The sequence below is a fragment of the Chamaea fasciata genome, unplaced genomic scaffold, assembly GCF_029207755.1.
Source record: "Chamaea fasciata isolate MVZ Bird 193981 ecotype frontalis unplaced genomic scaffold, bChaFas1.0.hap1 SCAF_6, whole genome shotgun sequence".
NCBI classification, from domain to species: domain Eukaryota; kingdom Metazoa; phylum Chordata; class Aves; order Passeriformes; family Sylviidae; genus Chamaea; species Chamaea fasciata.
In genome coordinates this window covers 3,450,313-3,456,022 of record NW_027094091.1, presented here as the reverse complement: position 1 = coordinate 3,456,022, position 5,710 = coordinate 3,450,313, and the positions used below count along the sequence as shown (strand labels likewise).

The following is a 5,710-nucleotide window of genomic DNA, read 5'->3' as shown; positions in this document are numbered from 1 at the left end:
GTTTCCATCTTAGGAGGGAAAACAGTTCCAAACAGAGCGGGGGAAGGCAGCAGCTGAAGGCTGTGGCTGTCCCTGGCTATAACCTTATCCATGAACTAACTGGAGTTCAGCCCAGGCGGAAGGCAGCATTCCCATGGAGCTTCTCCCAGCGTCATGGCACGTCACCCTTGAACATGCCACTGTCCCACTTATATGCTGAGGTGAATCTGAACACGGTTTTAAAAGAAGGTTGGAAATGCAAGCAACCAGACGGAGACGCGCTCAAAAGCGCAACGCGTGTTTTCATTCGCCAAGGCAGATGATGAATGGTTCTCAACAGTAAATGTTATTTCAAGTAGGCCACTGTTCAAAAAACCCCATTCAAGTCAACAAGACGCGGCTCCAGAAATATTTAACCTCAAAAACTCATAAACAAGTTTGCTCAATTGGAATTTATTTTCTTCAAACAGAAATTGGGCAAGAGTTTAAGAAAGACATGTACAGATAACGCGGAAATAAAGGTTGCAACCTCTTTTATTTAGCAATAGATAGAATTATTAGATTAAGCCACATTTCACTTTGATTTGACTTATTTTTTGTTCAAAAATAATGTTTGTCTCAGAAACCATCATTAAGAACTGAAGAGAAAAAAGCAATCCATATAGCAGCTGTGGCATTTAAAGGAGCAGGGAAGGGAGATTAAAAAAAAATCAGACTCATAAGTTTGAAACAGCACTTTTATAATGGAATTTAGTTTCAAAGTGAGATATGAAGCTACAACTGGCCAAGACTTTAAAAATTAATTAACTCACATGATAAGTAGCTCCATTTCAAAAAACAGAGAAATAAAGCAGGAAGAGATATTGAGCTGTTAAAAAACGCCTTGTGCCCTTACCAGAATATTTACTGGGACATAACAAATACCAGAAGTTGAAGAACATTATGCTTCACTCCAACAGCATTCTGAAGAACTATTTCCTCATAACCATGGCTGATTCATCAGGGCCTTAAAAGAACCTCTCTCTCCCCCAGCTCCATGAACTTATTTCCATAGATGCACTTATGCCCCAAGGAGGCAATTATTTGAGCCAGTCCAGTTCTCTGATCACAGAAAGTTGTCTTCTGGTGCAAAAACAGGGTTCCCTTTGCTTTCCAGCTGTCCACAAAGGCTACTTAAGCAGAAATACAAATACCACCACAATTAGGAATGCGAAGACACAGCACTGACACAACTGCTGGATATAATCTGGACAAGACAATGGCAGTCCTGTGAGGGGGCTGCTTGATTAGGTACAGTTCCTCAGTACAGGGCAGATCGTACTTCTTTTGGTCCAAATCTTTCTCCTTTCTTTCCCCTAGGAGAATGAGATATTTGGTTTGATTTCATATTGTCAAAAAATAGTGGCTGAACCTATCATACTAAATTCATTGGGGGCTGACATTTGAGAGTCGTAGGTTAGGGTCCATTAAATTGTAAACAGACTTGCCTTTTATTACTAGAGGCCATAAGTATTAATAACCACTTAGAATATAAAACTAAATTCACACTTTAATTCACCAGCCTTTAAATGAACCAGTACCTGATAATATAATATTATGCAAAGTATTTTAAGTTTTTCCCATTTTCATGAAACTTACTACTATATGGTTCAATTATGCAAGGTGTATGAGATGAGATTACAACTGAATGCATTATGATTCTCAAAAATAAATCAATGAAAACCACAGCAGTGGGTTATCCTAAAAAAAATGCTATAAGCATTCAGTACTATTTCAGTTATGATAGACTATTTAGTCACACACTTGCAGTGCACCTGTATAAAGCTGGTGTTCAGTTATGTTTATCACCAAGAAAACCGTACATTGGGCCAAGCAAACAACTCATAAAAGACAAGCATCCAATATCCCAGTTGCGTAGATCAGATAACTCCAAAACATTCCTGGTGTTTTCTTCTAACAGGTCACTTATGCTGCTGTCTCATTTTTACACATCTGTGAGCGGCTGCATTTTGCCATTGGCAAGCTCATCTGTCACTCAGTGTCGGTGTGCCACTTCCCTGATCCATGGGTAGCAGCAGAAAACCAACAATGTCTCAAGTTTTCTTGCTGAGTCCCACATATGTCAAATGCTGTTTGATAAGAGTGATCAAGGAAGGGATGGAAAAAAAGACAGCCATGTACTTACTTCCTTTACTTCATGCAGTAACAACCAGACCCTTTCAAAATGTTCACAAAAGAAGGAAGGTATTTTTCCTTGTTAGTTAAACATTCACAGCCCTGGCAAACTAAAGGCATGATCCTGGATCTCACAAAGTTTGTTTTCCTTTTCAGTCAGGGTGTTGCACAGCCTAAATTTCTCTCTCCTGAAAGCTGCTGCCATATCCAGGTATAAGATATATTGGCAGCCACATCATTGTAAGATCTGTTCTCTACACAAAGTCCACAAATTTCACCTAATAAAGCACCTCTATTCTCTCCATTTTCCAGCATACTTCTGCATAATGCAGGCTAGTGTCTGAATATCACTTCAATCCCTAAATGTGTTGATATAAGGTCACAGTTGATATTTGTAAATGAGGCTAACAATTGTATCTCTGTACACAAAAACATAAAAGACAACTCAGTAGAATTTTCCTGAGCAACCTTTTCGAGGCTGAATGATCCAGATGACAGAGAATCCCTAAGGCACTCAGCCTCCAGGCAGATGAAACCTCTGTAGCTTCCTGCTGCACTGCAGGTCTATCAGATAAGAGCAAGAGCGAGAACTGCTGCATCAACTTGTTCAGAGCTTCCTTGCTTTCTCCTCCAAAAGTTGAGGCTGATTCACCACATGGAGCAAGCCCTATTTCAGAGACAAGACAACCCTTTCGGTAGAATTAACTTGGCCAACTTTAGAGGTAGGTATCCTTGACAATGGAAGGAATTCAGACCACCCAACTCACTAAAGCAGTTTTATCAGTTTAGAAAGAGCATGTCTCTGGTCTTCTGGGGAAGTGTCTTCCTCATCCTCAACTCCGGGAGGCAACTCCAGAAGTCTACTGACAGTGATGTGGCATGGCAAGACTGACAGTGTTTGCTTTAAATATCCTAGGCTGGATATATTTTTCCTTCTTCTGGGTGCAGTGGATCCTCCTTAGAAACCTAAGTTCATGGAAAACACTATTCAAATGTCTAAAAGCATTTTCCATGTATATAAAGCTAATTCTGGACAGAACTATTTAAAAAATTGGGGAGGGGAAAGCAGGGCAAGTGGATAGAAAATTAAGTCCTGTTATGCACTAGGAACTGGTTAAAAGCCAGAGAAAAAAAAAAAAACAAAAATTTTGTCATGGGAAAATACTGCCAGTAAACATAGCTGTGAATAGACATTCAGATCAACATTGGTCTTGTTCAGTTCTGTGAAGTAAACAGAGGAGATACACGAGGCAGGGAAAAAATATACCATCCTGATGACAGAGGCCACAGCAGGGTTATGGAGACAGCCAAAATAAACATGGCAGTGAAAATTGAATACAAGGCAGTAAAGAGTGGTAAGGAGAAAAAAAACAAGCTGCATAGAGATAATTTCTGATCAACATTTCACATTTCACTTGGAGGACTTGCATGCTGTCACTCTGTGGCTCACTAAGGGAGCCTGCTTAGTGCATAGCAGTCAAAAATAGGCTTCATTGAGAAGGGGAAAAAGAAGTGAAAATGCAATGTCATTTACAAAAAAAAAGAATGATACTCAACACTACTTGAATATTATATTCAGTTCATTACTTCAAGTCCAAGAAAATTATTAAAATAGGTTCTAGTGAAAGGGAGGTCTTGGCACCACTGACTGGCAGGTCCAGGGCTCCTGTTGGAACACTCTCATTCACAGGAAGCCTATAATAATACACATATTTTCCAACGAAGGCTTTCATTAGCATCCTTCACTCACCTTCTTCTTGCCTATTAAAATATTAGGATCTTTTCAATGCAGCAGGAAATTGCAAACAATGGAACCAGTGAAAATAGCACAGTAAAACAGGGGAAGACAATATTTCTGTCTGAACTGGACAAAATATTCCGGTATTTTTATTCATAAAAAAAGAAAACTGTTTGCTTTTGCTGATTTTGTAGCCACTTTCATTGCATGATCAGGCACATCAATGTATCAATACTAATGTTTATAGAAGGAGTTACTTCAAATAATTTAAGCACTTGGAAAGGGGAATAAAACCACAAATATTTTAAATTCAGAAACATGAAAAACACAGGACCTAATCGGAGGATTCTGCCCATTTGAAAAGGGCATTGATTAAAGGGAAAAATAAGCATCACTAACTGAAAATTCCTTTATTCAGTATCTGGACATTAGGCGAATATTTTTACCTCAGAAATTCCTCTCTCAACATTTTTTTTCATAATTTACTCTCCATATTGGGGCAATCAGGGGGAGAGTGGGGAAGACACTTCAGGGGCCTCATTTTACTCAGCCACCTGTCACATCTGGGGAGGAAAAAAAATAAACATAAATACAAAAAAACAAAACCCACCATACCCAAACCAACAAAACCCAATCCCTTGCATTGTACCTAAGTTCGCCCACCCTTGGGGCTAGATATCCTTCTGCCAGTAGGATTCTGGAATCTAGTGAACAGCCCCGTTGTGCATATTATATCACACTCTTGCTTTAATTTCTGTCTTCAAATTCCCGAGCATTGTTGCTGGTGGACATGACAGAGCAGGCTACAGAAGCCTGCAGAAATTACCCTCCATTAAACCCCAGCTCAGGGGTATGGTATTTGATTTCTCACTGTGTTGAGAGTAGAGGAGAAGAACAAGTGAAAATGTGTGTATTCACCTGGGAGAAGATGGCTTGGTGTGAGCAATTGTCATTCCAGGAGGCAGGGAGCACAGGTTCATGCATCATTCAACAGAAGATGGAGTGAACTCCAGGGCCGGTGACCAAGATGAATAAAACTTGTTTCCCTCTTGTTTCCTCTGTCTCCCATTTAGCATCTTTAACCTTTCATAAAACTGTTCTAACTCACTTCTAAAATGGTTTAGTTTAATCCTAAGCATGAATTTCATACTTAGAAAACAGAAGGGGAAAACATCCCTAAATCAGTTCCTTGTTCTTTGTCTGATTAATGGCTCAGCACAGCCCTTTTCACAACCCTTCTAATCACTAGCTGTTTTGTGACTCCCTTTGCTGGCTTCAAACAAGCCTCGTTAACTCTTAATTAATTTCAGATAACAGAATCCCTTCCACTTTTCCCTGGTTTTCATCGGGGTCATGACAGAAGAACCAGTTGTCAGTGGAGTGCCACCACCTCTGAAAAGCAAAGGGTAGATGGGCTCTGTCAGGGCTGACACAAGCCAGCTTTGCTCCAAGAGCTGAGCCTGGACTTGGAGCTGATGAAACCTCCAGTAAGGGCAACAGGGACTGAACTATGACCATGAACATATCTCAGCAATGTAATAATACCCAAGGTTGTTAAACTTTTAGTATGGGAAACAGTCTAGCTACTGCTCCTATTTTCTAGCCGGAAAGGAGAGTTTAAGAGTACAGATAACCCAGAGACCCTGAAGAACAGCTGGCTCTGCTCTAAAACGAAAGCTAAGCAAATGTGTTGGCAGATTGAAAGTGACTTCCAGCTCACAAGGAAGCGCACATACACAAGATTCTTGCCTCAGACAGTGACTTGAGGAGGTCACTCACAGAGAACCTTTCCAGATTAAAAAATCTCTTCTTAAAGGG

The 5,710-nt window shown here is 40.1% G+C and overlaps 1 long non-coding RNA gene across 1 annotated transcript; it reads right to left on the bottom strand.

Moving 5' to 3' along the window:
* Nucleotides 1–463: 463 nt before the first annotated feature.
* Nucleotides 464–5,103, bottom strand: LOC136290497 (uncharacterized). Its single transcript, XR_010721153.1, has 3 exons — nt 4,811–5,103; nt 4,339–4,455; nt 464–1,334 (listed from the first exon to the last, which is right to left on the bottom strand). It is a non-coding gene; the product is annotated as an uncharacterized lncRNA (long non-coding RNA).
* Nucleotides 5,104–5,710: the final 607 nt, after the last annotated feature.